This window comes from Notothenia rossii (assembly GCF_949606895.1).
Source record: "Notothenia rossii genome assembly, chromosome: 2".
Taxonomy (NCBI): domain Eukaryota; kingdom Metazoa; phylum Chordata; class Actinopteri; order Perciformes; family Nototheniidae; genus Notothenia; species Notothenia rossii.
In genome coordinates, this window is record NC_136904.1 from 89250140 (window position 1) to 89269454 (window position 19315).

General features: G+C 39.8%; 1 protein-coding gene across 3 annotated transcripts in view; it reads left to right on the forward strand.

Annotated features, from left to right (window-relative positions):
• The first annotated feature begins 228 nt into the window (after positions 1-228).
• Positions 229-19315, forward strand: part of raph1a (Ras association (RalGDS/AF-6) and pleckstrin homology domains 1a) — a 74255-nt gene continuing 55168 nt past the window's right edge. For all 3 annotated transcript variants that reach the window (XM_079661687.1, XM_079661689.1, XM_079661688.1), the window contains exon 1: positions 229-450. The gene's annotated coding sequence lies outside the window, so the exon portion shown is untranslated. The remainder of the gene's footprint in view (positions 451-19315) is intronic.

Below are 19315 nucleotides of genomic sequence, written 5' to 3' on the forward strand. Positions count from 1 at the left end.
ACAAAATGAATAAGGTTTTTTCTAATATCAATACAATCTGAAACCATGGCATGTTTATGAATATTTATGTATTGCCTATTATTGTATTTGTTATGGTGAATGTTATTATAAAGAAGTAAGAACAGATTGTATATTATAATAAATAACATATCTATGGTTTTCATGAAGCAGCAAATTGTTTTATTCTGAAGGTCCTGCCCGGAAGTTCTGTATAGCCTACCTCTGACTTGTCACTCGTGTTAGCGGTATTGGGATTCACTGTGGCAGCAGCAGGGGAAATCAGGGAAATCTGGGATATCTGGGAAAGGGGAGTCGGTGAAAACCGGGACTAAACCGGCAGAAATCCCCACGGAGCCGTGACCGTCTCACCGTTTCCTCCCGGACTTTGCTCGCCTCTCTCCCCGCCGGTGGCTGCGGTTTTTCGCCCATAAATCTCCCTGGATCCGCACAGTAAGTAGCCCAATTCCCCTTCACATAAACGCATCTCTATCCCACCACATTTCTCGTTTTCCTCGCTGTTTTTTTTTTCATTTTACATGATGAATAATACCCCCCTGTTATTTAAATCCGCGACAATTTCGACCTCTTTATTGTGTGAGTGGATCCTTTAAATTAACATCCGCTTCCATAAAAGCCAATTAATCCCGTTGCATGTGTATGCAGAGAAAGGAGAAGGGTGGTGGTGGTGGGGGGTGATTGCGAAAAAGCTGCACAGAGAAATTGATTTTATTCACATCAGCTGGATAAATGCATCGTAGTCGGGGCTGCATATGCACACATGGGGTCGATTTATTCGCCGTTATTCGCTGTGCATCTGTGATTTTGACGGTGCTGCATGCATCGCCGCTGGGCCTGCAGAGCTCCGACTCCCAGCCTGATGCGCAGGTTGTCCGGGAGCAGCAGCCTCTCTCAGCCGGTTGACAGCGCCTCTCAGCCGGGCTTTAGTGCTGCAGATCCGAGGCCAGGCGTGCAGAGCTGACACCAGCAGCAAGGCGTGGCATTCATATAGCATTACATTACATTACACACATTACACAGCCCAGGGGCGTACTACCCTGCAGCTGCCTCACTACTCATTATGTTTTAAAATTTATTTTATGCTGTATATATTATTATTTTTTATCGTACCAATTAATTTTGTCTTATGTATTCCTTTATTTTTCCGAGAGGGATCATTATTTATTTTATTTTGATCCGAGGTGGATTTCTTGTTCTCTGTTTTAATTTGTAATGTGGGCCATTTTGTTAAAGCACTTTGGGCTGCACCTGCTGTATGGAAAGTGCTATATGAATAAAGCTGTATTGTTGTTCACTTTAAAAAACGGCACAGTGTATTTAAATCTATGTATTAGATGTGGCTGCATCACTGTGGTGTTTCGTCTGCTCTAGTAAGAAGCATACTCAGGGTTTTGCCCCAAGTCCCATTTTAAAGACATTTAAAAATGCAGCATAATCAGACATGCAGGCCTGCCATCTGTCTGTCTGCCTGCAGGTCAGCCTGTCTCACCATCTTGTCCCTCCCTGGGTAGGGAAATAGATCAATAATCACTGTACAGTTTTGGCTCTACATTTGAAATTTGGATCCATTTACATACACAGTTACACATTTTTGCCACCTTATTTGTGTTTAATGGGGCAAATACCCTTTAGTTTGGCCACAATTATTCCAGACACTGCCTAGTGCTTTACTGCCTCACTGTCTGACTTCCAAGTAAACCTTAGTGGGAATCTTTATGGTTTATTGCACTTATTGTATGTCGCTTTGGAGAAAGGCGTCAGCTAAATGCAATATAATGTATTGTGAACCTTAAGAAGCCATGACCTTCTGCTGGTACACTGGCGGTCTACTTCAAAATATGAAATTCCAAATTATAGGTAGTAATATTGTGTTCAACCGATGCCACACTTCACATTAGTGTTAATTGAATCACTATTTTATATAAGTAAACGTCTTGAAAATAGATATGTTTCAGTGCAAAGTTCAACTCGAAAGCTGGTTGTGGTGGTTAGATGTTGGCTTGGTGGGTTCAGTGGTTTTATGGCTATGGCTTGATGGTTGCTCTATTTATTGCCATGCAGCTTTTGTCAAAACATATTCCTACATTTTCTTACGTAGGAATGATACAGATTGCATTGTCACAATATTTTCTCATGCACAGGGCCATGTTTGAAAATGTGTTCCTATAAACTATAGATGCAAGGATTAATGATCCAACCCTCAAAGTGGATTTATATTTCTGTGGCATGTAGTACAGCAGTTCAGTCGTAGATCCTGAGTATAAGATGAGTAAGCAGATATTTTGTATCCACTGACGGCTCAAGTGTGCCAGGAAGTCCTGTTTAAAGATTGATTGGCTAATCTATTTGTGTTGGCTGTGGTGTTGGCCTGCCTTTTGGCAAAAAGTTGAGCCAGGACCGACTCTTCTATCTCTCTGAGTCTCATTGCAATGAATGAGGATGCTGCCCTTAAGATACACCTTTATTGTGAAATTCCCATAGCATGTCTGCACCACCGTTTCCTTTCAAGCCCAGTGATGCATTTTTTTAATCACCTTTTAGTTGCCTTTTTGTCCATTAATGTAAGGGTAACGGATTGTGTTGCATGAACAGGCAATAACGTCTCAAATTGATGAAAGGCCTTGGAATTGAAATCATATAATTGCAGTATTTGTGATATTAGGAAATGTGGTGCACCCATAAAATGCATCCCTATTTGCTGGTGCTGGGGATTCTTCATCAGTAACCAGGCTCATCAGAGATGCAGTTTAATCATTCGGACAGAATTGAGACGTCCAATCTCTCGTGCAGCGGAGTGGAGCAGGATGCAGCGTCTCCCTGTACTGCTGAGGGTTAACTGGAGTATACAAATCCCTACTGCCCTACTTCAACTAAAGGCTGCTCTTTGAGCTTCACATCACAGACCGCGGACTCCATGTTTCTGATTCGCTGTCCTTCACTGTCGGTTAGAGCTCATCTCATGCTGTCTCTGCACCCAACGATGCCGTTCTCAGTTCAGCTGTGTGGCTGTCTTTGATTTCATCTTGATTGAGTTTCCATAGTTGTTGTTCTTTTGTCCCATTGATGCCATTTGAGAAGGAGGTTATCATCAGCAGCTGTTAGCATCAAGTCTCTTTTATATTAGAGCTTACATACCTACTGTGATCGTGATGGCACAGTGGCGGATGCTGACATGTAAAACATTGTTTAATTTAATACCTGGTCGATACAGAAACCTCATTTTGAAGCCTTTATATTCCCATACCGATAATGTTCCAATATCTATCTTCTTCATCTTTAAATTGTCTCTACAGTGTATTTTGATGAAGTACTTTTTAATTCTACTGTATATTATCTATTGGATTATGCATACTACATGTCATACGTACATTAGGAAGCAACATCTTATCTACACCTAATCTATACTGATCATATGAACTAATACTAATCTTTGCTCCCTCATTATTATCATCAATGCTACACAAATCAAGAGTGTGAAAGACAGCAAAAGACCAGATAACAACATTATCCCCATTTCTAAAATCTCCTTTCTCGTTTGAATACCTCAAAAAAAAAAAGAGATTTGTATTTTCAAACTCTGATATTTGTACTTTGTGTAAATATCTTCTTCCAGGACATTCCACAAGTTCACATCAGTGTGCTGTTTTGAACAAACAGGAAATGATATAGGACTCCAACCCATTAACGTCAATCAAACCGTTGGAATGTCACAGACGATTCAACTTCTCAGAGATATAAAATGTTTTTTAAGAGGTTTCCCGAAAGCAGTTTTCACCATCTTTGTTTTTGCTTTAATATTTTGCAGCCGTAAGCAGCTCCCCCTTCTCCCTCTCATTGTGCATGTGGCAAAGGATTCAAACATGAAGAGTTCATTAATATGATATTTGTTAGCGTAACGTTTATGTTTCCAGCATGAAAACACCAGATGTCTCTATCAGGTCATTCCGACAACACAACCAAGTAAAGAACACTTCAACACTGTTCATATCATCAAAGTGTAATGCTAACATTGCCATGAAATGATTAAGCACGAGGTTGATTTTAATCCATGGACTCTCCAATAGCACCAGTGACAACCAATGGGGGAATGTAACTAAGTACAGTAGAATCACATACCAAAGTAAAATACTTCAACTTTGTACTTGAGTATTTCCCTTTTTTTTGCAACCTATTTGTGTCTTCTCTACATCTCAAAGGCTACTTTTGTATTTTTTAAAGAGGCCCTATTATTCTTTTTGGGGTTCTCCTTTTCCTGTAGTAGGTTATATTATTTTGTGTGCATGTAAATGGTCTGCAAAGGCTCAAATCCCTGTGTTCCCTCCAGAGGGAGTTTCTCCCCCACACACTCCATTGCTTACTTCCTGAACTTAGTGATGTCATTATGTAAACCTTGCACTTCTATTGGCTAGTGTTCAAACACATTGTACTTGATGGGCTAAGGGGCGGGACATCTCTTAGCGGTTGACCAATCCCAACAGAGCCGGCCAGCTAACCAATCAGAGCGGACTGGGCTCTGGTTTCAGACAGAGGGTGAAAAGAGGTGCAGCAGCACAGGCAGTATGAGAACCATAAAGAGCTTTTTGAACATTAAAGCATGGGTCATGATGTCCCAGTAGAGACACTAAATACTGATATGAACCTGAACATGAGAATAATAGGGACCCTTTCATTTACATTTGCCGTCAATTGAAAAAAAAGAAAAAGGTTTTGGACTTTTCCGATAAACTGAAGGATAACGTGTTTCTTAGTGTGTTGAGACAATTCTTCTTCTTAAGCTTTTTAAAGTCTTTGAAAAGCCTCTTGGATCAGCTGAAAAAATGCATCGTCACAAAGCTGAGAACAAGCTGTTTTCTACTAAAACAAAATAAAAAAACGTGACTTTTTAAAGATATGGGGTTCTTGCTCAAGCTTCAAACAAATGATCTTATAGACTATGATGCACTGCTGCAGATTAAACTAACCAACAGTTTATAAAGGAGTTACACAGATCTACAGCAATACAATGCAGCAGTAATATGAAGCCGGAAACATTAGTGAAACCCTGACTTCAGTACATTTTACTGATAAATCTTGCATAGCTTTACTAAAGTAAGGTATTTCATTATGAATGTGACTCTTGGTTACCACCCACAAAGCAATATATCTACTTTGCATCTGAGATATACAGTATGTGGTTGAAGTAATATGGGTTTAATAACTTTGGATAACTCTGATCCATAGTTCGTACAGTTTCTAGCTTGAATAAGTTTCAGAGAGAGTGTTGTGGGAATCGAACATCTGCATTAACAGGCCTGCGGGGTGTTTGGTGTGCTTCTTCTGGCAGCTCTGCATTCCTCTTGTTAACATCACTCTTAATGTTCTGCTTACATCTGTATCAGCTGCTGTGGTGCAGTTTACAATATCCTCAGTGGTGGCTATGAGAGGTCACATCAGGTCACCATCTGACATTGTTTTCTTCATTTCTGCCTCTGTCTCACGCCAAGCGTATGGAAAAGTCATCCCTGCTTTTCTCAGGATTCAGGAAATTCCTTCTGGTCCCAGGGGTCAGACAGACAGTCAGAGAGACAGACAGGAAGACGGAGTGTGAAGAAACAAAAAGCAGAGGGACAATCCAGGCTTTTAGTTAAAGGAATTATATAATGCTTATTGAAAGTTTCATACTTTTTCTACTAGAATATGTTTACGTTAATGTTAAAAACACATATTTTTCTCAGTGTCTGAACCACTCAGTTTTAGCACCCGTTTCTTATTTAGTATGCTTTATTTTGATGTGAATGTTATTCTATCCTAACGTGTTGAATAAGGAATGTTTTGACACAATTTGTCCATGGTGCATTCAAGAAAGCTCAGATATTCGAGACGTATTATTTTGCCCCTATAGACACATGTCTCTGAAGGACATAAAAGGTCAAATGTATCAAAGTGCAGATGTCCATTACATTACATTGGATTAAAAACACCAGCAACTAGCATACTTAATAGCATGGGTTCCACTAATGTGATCATTGGTGGTGGAAGTGGGAAACGTTGTCCTCTTAAAACAACAAATATTTGGCAAATATGTTATATTTCACAAACAAAGACAGAAAACCGTTAAGTAAACCAGCAGAGGGTTGACTACGAGAGCAAAGACTCCACAAGAAGCAGAAAACAAAGAGCAAGCATCGCAGACTCCTGTGAAATAAAACAAGTCAATGTGGAGCTGAAGGACTCCATCTCTGGAGAAATGAAAGACTTCTGATCCGAGCGGGATATTAAGGAATTCTAATCTAAGGATTAACAACAAGATGTGGAGGAGACAATTAGCACAAGAGTTCTTGGTGCATTTAAGAAAGCTCAGACATTTGAGGTGTAACATTTATTTTCCGTATAAAGACATCATGTTAACGCGAACATACCATCACTGTAAGTCAAATGTATCATTTTTCACATGTCCAATACCTTTTATTTGATTTTAAATGAGAATCCAAATGTAAACTTAATAGCGTATTCTGTATTCTATAAGAGTGTATTCTGCTGTAGTGGAGTGTAATGCAGCACTCTGTAGTAGTTTATAGTGCAGTGTGTTTTGCTGTGTCAGTGCTGAACCTGCAGAGACACTCACACATTAAAGAGCATCAGGATGGAGCAGGAAACTGGAGATGGTGTGTGTGTGTGTGGGGTGTGTGTTTTTTAATAAGGTCAAAATCCAATCGAGAAAAACTGAAAGCCAATAAGAGGTTGTACAAATTATATTAGGATCAACTAAAACATCATTCAGTGGAAGTAGTTAGGGTTTATTTGCACAATATAATGTAATTAACACATTGGTAATCAATGTTTAAATACATTTGAGGACATTTTAAGGTCACAGCATTACTTAAAACACACATTCTTCTGTGTGTGTGTGTGTGTGTGTGTGTGTGTGTGTGTGTGTGTGTGTGTGTGTGTGTGTGTGTGTGTGTGTGTGTGTGTGTGTGTGTGTGTGTGTGTGTGTGTGTGTGTGTGTGTGTGTGTGTGTGTGTGTGTGTGTTAAAAGCTGCATCTTGTATCCTGTTATGTTTCATATTAAAGCTGATCTGGATTTTTGTGTGTGTGTTCTGATACAAAATAAATGTCTTTTTGGCGGTTTTGTTGTTGAAACAGGCGACTCGCAGCTGAATGCAATGACTCAGCCTGTGTGCGTGGGTGTCTTCCCCACACACACACACACACACACACACACACACACACACACACACACACGGAGGCAAACACATTGTGTTAATGGACTAACCAGATGAGGTAACTGTACTCCAGTTCCCTTTGTCTCCACTTAGTTATTTTCTCTGTAAAATAAACAAAATGGATTCATGCACAAACGGCAGAACAGTAAAAAAATCCTAATGCCTTTTAGTATCTACATTTTTCTCACATTTCAAAGAAAGTAAAGGATTTCACTGGTTGGATCTACGATACATTTTTCTATGACCAGGCGGGAAACCCTTTGGAGGTCAGGGATGCAGTTTAGAAAGCTGAGGTTGGTCTAAAGGACATTCCTCTCATAAGTCCCGTGACGTGGTCAAAGAAACAAGGAATTGTAGGAAAACAAACTAGAAGAAACATTTCTCCCCTGGTGGGCTCGGTCGGTCATCACTTTGAAAAATCCAGTCAGCTGAGTATACAAAATGAAAAGACAGAAAATAATGTAGGTTTCTTATAAACAGGCCTAATGTGTATTTCATGCTTAACTATAAAAAATGGTTTTACGGTGTTTATATTTAGCTTATTTTCAGGTTCATACTTTTATGCGATTTATGCGAGAAAGAGACTCTATTTTAGTGCCCGTCTCTTTAAAACAAAAAAAGCTCAGACTGCTCTGATTGGTCGGTTTCTCCAGGTCTTACACATTTACTGTTTTGGCGTATATGCGCCGCTTATGCACTTAATGCGGATGTACAAGAACGAGCCCAAAGACAAGCTTTGATTCAAATCAGGAATAATCTGAATAAACTGTGTAGTGGAGAATTAGAGATAACTCAGTGTTGGCACTAGTTTTGTGTCTATCACTAGGTTCACCCAGGTGTGTCGGCCAGAACACCACTTAAGGCCAAAGGTCCAGAATAGAGGAAATGAGGAGCTAAGATGAGGCTTGACTTCTTTACGTATTTAGGCAGACATACAGATATTTGTCTGTGTGGTTTTTCCTACAAGGGAAATAAACAAAATACAATCAATATAAGATAACTTATGCATACATAAATAATATACAGTACACAATAATGCCAAACCCTATAGAAATAATAATCTAGACAAGCTATAATACAACATGTCTCCCTTCTCTTATCATAAACACATTAACATGTCAAACACTCTTTACCAGGCACACATAGAGATTCAAAGTTAAAGAGCCTGTGACACGAGTTTCCCCCATCATCCAAACCCATCAATTTCAGTAAATATTGTCCCCTTGAAAACCGTTACTGAACTGATTTTGGATATTTGTACTTTGATAACCATTAATCTGCCCATCAATGTTGACCATTTTCTGGATTTTCTCGGGATTCTTCAAGTCCCTCCAAATTAGGTGTGACGTCATTGCGGGCACAGCGCTCCAGCTGCACCGTTCAGGATCCCAGCATCTGCATGTAAACGCACGATGGGGCACACAGCAGCAAGCTCAGCAAGCCGTGTTTGGCTTTCTCGCCGCACTGTGAAGCATTCCCGCATAGACGTCACTTCCGGCTTCCCCCAAAACTTCAAAATGAGTCGAAGGAATTTCCCCGCGATGTTCGAAATTATTGATATTTATCGGAACAGTATCGCACCTTCTTTTTTAAACTGACGGTTCGAGATGACTAGTAGCCCAATATTTCATTGCACAACAGTTGTTGGGAGGCTGTCACAGGCTCTTTAAGCTACCGATAATTAATAACGTTCCACTTCCGGTTGGCGGAAAGCGGCAGCCGATGCTCTTATTGTGACACGCTACAGACATGCTACTTCCGGTAGCCGAGTAGCGGAGCAATAAATGAACTGTAAACACATAATATCTCACCTTTAACGCCACATAAACATTTATCCACATAAACTACATCCTATTACATTAATAATAGATCTGTGCCACTCAACACGGTGTATATACCCCTAACTTTGAGACAGGAGTGCCAACTCACTTGATGAGTGACTTAATGAGCAGCCATAATAATCATGCACGCAGCATGCACCCATAACATGAGCACGGAGACTCTGCATTAAGCCACATCGGCACAGAAGTTATCACAATAATAATGAAGTGTAGAACAACATAACAGGCAGCACTGTGGACAAACACACGTTCATTTACGCACACAATACGAAGCTTAAGACGGCATAACTTTTCTGCAACTACTGACGCACATTACCCTCTGATGTGTGACGTCACCCAAAACACGTGGGTTAGCCCCTCCCCACAAGGCACAATTTAACTTAGAAGGTATCAACTATGTATAATAAACTAATATATATATCAATAACTATAACTTTGGGGCCTTTTCTACAAACTGTAAACAACATAAAAAATCTAACAAAATACTTAAAGCTGTTATATTTTATATATGATACTATGACTTTACATGTATTGCATTTTAAACGTTGTAATCAATACTTTAAAAATAGAGGAAATACTTCATGGCAGTTATCATTTCCGGTAGTTCCGGATGTTGTCACGTGCTACCCACGTTTGTAAACAAAACGTATTCAAATAAACTGTACCTTCATTTAATATTCAGCAATAATAATAATATCTGGACGTCTATAGTTGTAGTGTTGAAATCAGTAGGTTTTGGTGTGCAACACTCCCTGTCATATCGCAACTAAATTCACCTTTATAGGAAATGGAATGTTAGCCACATGCTAAATGCTAACCGGAGATGAAGGATTTTCAGAATAAAAGCTTGACAACTGGTTGTGCGCGAGAACTTCTGGTTTTTCAGTATAATACATAATTTAAACCAAACTGACGGTATGTTTAAACTAAATTATGCCGTCAAAACATTGATTTTAATTTCTAACATAACCACAGACCTTATTTCACGTGTCTAACCCCAAACATGTTCAAAACAATGTTGAAATTGAGACGGAAAAAGTGGAAAAAGCCTTTCCAGGTTTTAGGATTCCCGCACCGCTCTATTGTCAAAAAGATCAATACTCAGCGTGAACTTTAAGCGATAATTAAGATGACGAGTTTTTACCCTGGAGTTATTTTCATTTGCAGATTTCCAATTCTCTAAAAGCAATGCAGCTGAATAGTTCTGCATTGAGAAAATATAGCTTCTGAATATCCCAACATCACGGCTTTAGCTCCCTTCCTTCAGAGTTTTGTTCTTGCAGAGGGAAATGTTTGTGTGGATCTCTTGTGGCTTTGCAGGCTTTGGACAGGATTTTGTCCAGATTCCCTTCATCTCCTCAGCTTGAAGAAAAAGTTGAGTATACAGAGACGGCAGCACTGTCTCTCTCTTTAACTCAGGACAGATGTGGATCATTCTGCTGCGGTGTTACTGCACTGCCGTACGTCTTGGAAAAATGTAATCTAGTTTCTTTCTTTGTTTTTTTATTCTCTTATTTTTCCCCTTTTTTTGTTTTTCCTCTGCTATATTATTCTCGCCAAGCCTCTCTCTCTTTTTGTCTCATTGTGTCTCTATGTCCCTCGCCCTTGGTGGAGGTCCAGGGGCAGAATGTGCAGCTGGCAATCAGGACTGATGTCTGACTCCGTATTTTTTTTTTTTAAGTTTTTCACTTTTCATGAACAGTCTGCCTCGGATGAGTTGTCAAAAGAGCAAATCCTTGAATTTAAATCCAGGAAAACTTTATTGTCCATCAGAAGGCAATAGAAATGTGTGTTTCAAATGGCCCCAACTCTAAAAAACACAAACACAGAAAGAAAATGCTTACAAAGTAGTGTAATTAAAGTAATATCACAATTTGAATTTGGTAATAGTACAACAGTATTACCAAGAAAGTGTCAGAGATGTTGGTATAATACTACAAACATGTAGGAAGTATTTGAATGTAAGCTGGTGGTTGAGGTTTATATAATAATAATAATAATAATAATAATAATAATAATAATAATAATAATAATATGAGGTAAAAGCCCCTATTAGCATACCCCATATACTGTTTCAGTCAATAGGTAACATTAAATTAAAGGGCAAAAATACACATTTAGAGGTCACTGACTGTTTGAGTGTCCTACTCTTTACATATAGTCCTCACAATTATTTAAATGTGGTTGTCCGCTGGCTTGATAATTCCCATCATCCCACGCTTCCATACACAGGGTCGTTACAGTCTGACTTTTCTTATAGTTTTTATTCAGAGACTTCTAATTGTTGAACCATAAATAGTGTACTGTACGGTTAAAAACACACCAAATCTTAATAACATAATAGTCACATGAAAAAGGGAGGGAAACTGAGAGCCAGACATGATCACAGCCAGACGAATAATCCACAGGCAGCATGATTACTGTTGGAAAGAGTGACGCTAGCTGTTAGCTAGCCTGTTAGCTTCACAATGTAGAACAAAGCAGTAAAACAAGTCGCAGTGCTAATTATACCCCAAGCTTTAACACACAGCCTTTAATGTTTGTGGACTTGATGTTATTATTATAAAGTGTGTGTGCGTTCGTGTGTGTGTGCGTGCGTGCGTGCGTGCGCGTGTGTGTGTGTGTGTGTGTTAAACAGTGAGAGTGTGTTTGGGGTTTGACGGTTGGTCGGTCAGCTTGGTTTTGAAGTAACTGTTGACATAGTAAGTTGTGAGTGTGTGGGTGTGTGTGGGTGTCCGTTGGCTTGAAGAAACTGTTGATACTGTAAGCCTGTCTGTTTTCCATTGCTCATACTTAGAGAGAAAAGTACAGCCATTCAACCTGTGTTTGTGAGCGTGTGTGTGTCTGGTGTTAATGTTATGGCTCAGTGTACGCCTGGAACAGCTACTGTTTTTCTGTTCTGGCTTTTTCATATGTGAAAACACACGCACTTGCACGTGAAGGGGCTGCAGACCTCACCACAGACGGCTCTCCAGTACAGATGGAAAGTATGCGCGCCTCCTGTCTGTCTGCCCACTTTGTCTCAGTGTGGATGTGCATTAATACTGCAGGACTGTATCTGAGTGGAGAGAGTGGGTCAGCTGCGAATGAGGTCGTGGTTTCTACTGTGTAGCCCACTGACACACAGCAACGACTCGCATACAACATTTTATTTTTGGAATTTGACTCTACAATATCTGCACAAGAATCAAGTGTGGTTGCCAGCTCAAATCCTCCCGCATGTTTAGGAAAAATGTGTGGATGGAAAGTGGACGAGGATTTAGCTGGCCTACGTCAGCAGTTACTGTGTAGGTGTCTTTGAGCAAGGAACAGTCCGCCCAAAGCTCTTCAACTCTGTATGAAAACAGATGTAGCCTACTTCTCACTGTATGCTCCTTCCTTTGGCCAACTCTATAAGGCTGATGATGTGAGTACATATCCAAATATTTATAACAGCTTAAATAGAGTGGAATAATTTCCCCTGGACTTTGCTATTTCTACGGTCCTGTTCAGACCTCTTGTTAACATGCTTTTCTGGTGGTCTGATGATAGGTGTATAGGATAGATCTCTTGGTGTTGGTGGGACTATAGCCAAAAAGCATTGAGGATTAATATAGATCAGATTGCATGTAATGAAATAAAGGTTGTTCGATAGGCCGCCATTGTCAGAATGGGCGTCTAGTTACAGTGTACTGTATGTGCAAACTATATATATTTGTTCAATTATTTTATCGTTTCCCCTAGACTTTGCTATTTCTATGGTCCTGTTCAGAGCAGTTGTTTCTATAGTCAGTGTGATTTTGATCTTTTATGGAACTTCAGAACAGATTCCAGACCGAATGTCCTTACAGGGACAATTCAATATATTGTATTGCAACGTATTGTAACCATATTACGAAAATTGACAGTCGTTTTCTATTTTAAAATTACGGTTTTGCAGGATGTCCTGATCAGTAGTCTGTAGTGTTTTAACTCAATTATTTAGTATAGAATCAGCTTGCTTTGAAATGAATCCTGCCTGTGAGTAAAAGTGCCAGGTACTTTCAACAACTTTCCCTAATGCAAATCAAAACAGAGCAAGACAAGTTGAGTGGAGTAAATCCATACCATGCAGTGGAAACAGGCATTTGCATTCTTCCGCACAAGATACAACCCTAAATTGCTCCCAATGCATTTACATAGGGAAGACATTGCAGCCATATTGACGTTTCTGATCTGGAGTGCATTTCATTTGATGCATGCATTAGATAAATCCTAATAGGTGTCACAACAGAAGTGAATTATAAACTCAGTGCCAGCCAACAGCCTGATGGGAAGTTTCTGAGTGTTGGGTTAGTTTAATTCTTCCTGGCAGGTGAGGCGGTGCCGGGGACAGTCTTTTAACCCGTGGGCTTGTTTGAACTGGAGCAGGTCTGATAGGTTTTAGCTGAGTCAGACTCGCTCATTCTTTGCACTGTCATTATACGATTAGCTCGCTAACTCTGCAGAAGTGTGTGTCATCTCTGTGTATGGCTTTATGTGTCTGAGCAGGTTTTTCAGTATGGAGACTTATCACACGTCTCATCCTCCTACTCGAGCTGGCAAGACGTCTTACTACGTATTCAACGTTCACACACATGTGCATGAAAACTACTCCCACAGATCACACTTTCTGCCATTATTTCTTAACTCTTTTTCCATGTCTTTCTTCTTAAAAAGAGTTGCTGCAGATGTTGACTCTGGCAGGAATCATTTCAACCGAGGACAGACAGAAGTGGAAAGTTTTTCATACTGAGGCTTTTAGTTTGGGTGTCACTGTGTGTATTTTAGGAACAACTGCTGCCATGTAATGGGAGCCTAAATGTGTCTAGTTTTGAGTTTTTTTGTTAGGGTTTAATGTCAGCAATCTGGTGGGTATTTTAAACAAAGTGTGGACATTTGTGGTGTACTGGCTTTTAATGGCGCCAAAATACGTACTTGATTAATTATTGCTTATATTAATTGCTGTTTTGAACTAGCCTTATCATCCACATAGATACAGTAGATATTATGTACTATATTCATCCTAATTGTTTTTTAAATACACAGGTAGATATACTGCAGCAGGCTGCTAACTAGCACGGCGCCATTTTAAAAGATGATTTCCATGTATTTCTGTCAACTGTTATGCACATTTTAAGCGAATTTCCTGCATATAAAATGGAATGTGATGTCTCCATCATTACCTTAAGGCAAAACAAGAGGACATTTGTGTTTTTCAAAGCAACTAATACCCTGATTTGTAAATGAGATGCTGGTAGTGTGAAGCTGACAATTGAGCGGCCCGACCAAGCAAGGAGGCAGAGGCAGAACGTCCAAAAATATAACCCGGTGTGGGCATTTATTAAAGCATGAACACAGTGACACACACACAGCCTCAATCCTGCTGTTGTTTCCTTGAGGACAGCCTGCAGCCACAAGGATCTCACACACACTCACTCAAACAGAAAAACCCCAGAGCCGAAATGCACAACCCAATTAACCCAACAGGACACAGGTGAGGGGGGAGCAATTAGACACAGGTGGGGGGGGGGGACAACACAGGGCACCAGGTGCACACAATCAACGGCAACAGACATGGGGAAAGGGCAACACATTTCAAAATAAAATACAATAAACACTATATCATTTAATAGTATACAATTGTATACAAATGTATGCAAGGTGGTTACCTTCGTCACAGGTAGGAAGATTTTGTTTCCTTTGAACGGAGCCAGGCTTGCCTTTTCCCTTTTATTAAATGAAGCTACCAATATACAGTATAGACATGACTTAATGACTGCCGTTGAGTTTATTGGAAGTTTGCTTTCTGTCAGCATTTATTCTGCCAGTAATAGCTGCCAGTTACTTGTTAAATGTATCCTGTGCATAACAGTCTGTCGAGGTTAACTTACACTTATAACACGCAGTTAAGGTTAGTTCCTATTATTGATTAATTTGACAATTATTTTCCCTGATTAATTGTTTGGGCTATTAAATGTCAGGAAAATAATTAGAAACTTCCATTCTAGTTTCTAAAAGTCCAAGGTCCAAGGTGAAACCCAAAGATATCAACTTAAATATAATAATCAACTGAAAAAAGCTTGACATCTTCATATTTTGAGACTGAAAACAGCCTCTTTGGGCATTTTGCTTGAAAAATCCCTTTTAATGATGAATTGATTATCAAAATAGATATCAACTTATTAATGAAGACTTCTCAAAAAACGGAGAACAGCTGGAAAACCACATAACTGAAAGGCTAAAACCCAGCATTGCTTTAACGATGAATTGACAGACTAGTTGGCCGCTATTTTTGTTGTCGATGGACTCATTGATTAGTCAACTTTAATGTCTGAACATTAGTCAATCGTTGAAGCTCTACTTTGCAGAGCTTTGGATACAGAACCAGAAGCAGGCAACCCTGTCAGTCCTACGCTCTTCCTCTTCCACGCTCCTTTTCCTCCCCTCAGCAATAGTTTAACCCATGAGCTCAGTGACCTTGCATTGTGTGTGTGTGTGTGTGTGTGTGTGTGTGTGTGTGTGTGTGTGTGTGTGTGTGTGTGTGTGTGTGTGTGTGTGTGTGTGTGTGTGTGTGTGTGTGTGTGTGTGTGTGTGTGTGTGTGTGTGTGTGTGTGTGTGTGTGTGTGTGTGTGTGTGTGTGTGTGTGTGTGTGTGTGTGTGTGTGTGTGTGTGTGTGTGTGTGTGTGTGTGTGTGTGTGTGTGTGTGTGTGTGTGGCAAAGCAGAGTGCTGTGATTCTTCCTGACAGTTCTGCAGTGCGTCCCCTCCACTGCAGCAATGCTAAACCTGTGTTAGCGCATGTGTGTGTCTGCACGTTGGTACTTTAGCTTGCACGTATAAGGACACATCTTAACGACTGTCTGCATTGTGAAGGGATCCTTGTGAGCTCACTGTCATGTGTATTAAACCATAATGTGATCTCACTGCAAGACTAAGCAAGCTTTCCAGAATCATCAGCCACCCATCAGATGTCAGTCTGTAGAAGCTAACTGATGGAGGGGGGGGGTGCATGCTTTAACTGTGCCACTTGGCTCCATAAAGCAGGGGTTACCACACTGACTTGTGATAATCCGTTGTGTGAGACACACACGATCAATTTTTCTGCCCTTACTCAAACTGTGTTGCCAATTTCTATTCATCTGCTGATGGTTTTCTGGATCTGATCTGTCGGGAAGAGGTGCCAAAAATAATGCGAAAGTTATCAAATTGCTGTTTATTTCTGACCAACAGTTGAATACAAAACCATATTCAATTTCCGTCATAGAAGATGAAAAAAATGGCCAATATTTTCACCTTTCTGAAGCCAGGACCGGAGATCTTTGAGCATTTTTTATTTTAAAAATAATCAGAAACACTGATTAATCTTCTGTCAGTAATCGAGTAGTTTCAGCTGGAGTTGACAGCGACAAGAACTGATGTGCTGAACATGTTTGGTTGGTCCATAAACTGTATATTTTGGACCAACCAAACGGTTTGCTATCCTGGCTCCAAAATGGTGGAATGAGCTCCCCATTGACATCAGGACAGCAGATAGCTTACACATCTTCCAGGGGAGACTGAAAACTCATCTCTTTAGACTCCACTTCGAGAGATATAATTACTAACAGAGCACTTATATACTAATAAAGGACTAGCTTATCTAAAGCATGTTGAGTAGCACTTGAAATGTTTTGGCTTTATGAAACCTGATGAACTTATATGATTCTGTTTTCTTCAAGTTTGTATCTTCTTGGTCGAATGCACTTGCTTTGGATCAAAGCCTCAGCTACAGTAAATGTAATGTAATATACTGTATAAAGGTTTGGTCATGCAGACAAACATATGTACAGTATCTGTCAACATTCATTTATTTCAATCAGAGTTTGTTTTACTGCTTCCTCTTCAGTCATTGAAGTAACGGAAGATGTTGCATTCACACTCTGACCCTTATGGAGGAAATATGTTTGCACAATTTTGGCATGTCAGCAATTCTTCAGCGTACCAGTTTGGATAAAGAGGAAACGCCATCATCAAGCTGCTGATGTTTTACACCAAGCAGTTGCAACATTTTTAACTGTAATGTGACTTTAAATCCATCTTGATCATCACATTTTCCTCAGTGAAGGAGCATTTCTTAACAACATTAACACTGCAGTGTCTACAGATGATTACCAGTTCTATTCTATTTTAATTTTTATTCTATGTTTTCTGCCCTTGAGTGCTGGCAGCTTGTGCCCTATTTGAATAAAACAAGCAGGCTGCAGATTCAACCCGAGGGTGTGTGTGTAGTGTGCTGTGTTAGATGGGTTTTAAGTATATATGTTAGCTTGTTGCCAGGCCGACCAGTATATAATTTCTTTATGCATGTCAGCAGTAAGGCACTGGCAGTGTTGAGGGTTTGATTCCCAGTGGACCTGTGACCTGAGACATAGTGTGGAGTAGATTTAAAATGTCGAGCTGTCTCTCTATATGTCTGCGGCCTTCAGCTGCTGTAGACTAAACTGACTGCTGGCGAGAGACAAGCTGTTCTAAATAGGTGCGTTAGGGGGGTTATCTAACACCCCTATGCCTTAAGCTTCTCAGCTGCAAGTACTGTATGTCACACACACACACACACACACACACACACACACACATACACATTGTAATATACTTCTAAGGTCCCTCATTGATGAAAATGCTTTCCCTGACTCCCTAAATCACTGGAGTCTGGTGGTTTTTATAAGTGCTTAGTTCAGCGGTGTCAAACTCAAGGCCCGGGGGCCAAATCCAGCCCGTGACTTCATTTCATGTGGCCCCACAAGAGCTTGCAAAGAATAGAATATGTTTATTATACGGTTACATAAACTAAATGTCCCACAATGCATCTCAAATATCCCTGTTTTCTCAGAATTTGACTTTTTTTCTTAGAATTTTTCTCAGAATTTGACTTTTTTTTCAAAATGTCACTTTCTTGGCTTTTCTTTTTAAATCGTTGTGCGAAATTCTCACTGAAGAGACTTGCACATATTTGCCCTAGACTTCTGCTTTTAGACATAGTTAATTATGAAGTTATTATTACCCTATCTCATAATAATCCAATGCAGAGGCAATTATGTAATATAATACATTATTTTATGTATATTAAATATTTATACATGTATTTTTATATAGTCTTAAAGTTTGACACCCCTGGCTTAGTTGATGGCTTCAGTTCCCCTGAAAAGGTGAGGAGCAAACTGAAGTTGGTCCTCACAAAAATAGCAGTACACACACAGACACACAAACACACAAACACACAAACACACAGACACACACACAGACACACAGACACACAAACACACAAACACACAGACACACAGACACACACACACACACACACACACACACACACACACACACACACACACACACACACACAGAGACGCACACACACACACACACACAGACACACACACACAGACACACAGACACACACACACACACACACACACACACACAGACAGACACACAGACACACAGACGCACACACACGCACACACACACACACACACACACACACACACACACACACACACACACACACACACACACACACACACACACGCACACACACGCACGCACACACACACACACACACACACACACACACACACACACACACACACACACACACACACACACACACACACACTCCTTCAGGCTAAAATGAACTCATATTTCCCAGTTATGCAGTGTTCAGTGAACATTCCCAGTAAAAGCACCGGACTACAACGTGACTGTTTGAACTTGAACTGACACCTACTGCTTTTATAACAATAACCATTTTCAAAGAATTTAAAAAAAGATAGTTCTAAGTAGATATAAACAGCGACATACAAACAAATAACTGTTTATTTGGACAACACATATTTAGGTTTTGATTTAAATTATGAATTATGCTACGTAATAAGTTGTGAGCAGAAGTTATTCAGTCTCATTCAAACTCATTCTGGTTTTTTTAGTATTAATTTAAGGAACTAGCAAGTTGTTATTGATGATTGCCTGACTTTTTAATCTGCTTTCAGGTGTACTGGATTAGATTAGCAGACTTGGAGTCACATGAATATACTTTACAATACTCATCTTTAAAAGAGCACATCTGATTCTGGTTGAAGTTTCCTTTTTCTTTGCTAAATCCAAACTGTTTCTACCCCAAAACCTCTCTTTACATAACCTGTAAAACCCTTAGTATCCGCACAATAACAACACTCATATGAGAATTGACTGATTTACGCAATGCATTAAAATGTTGT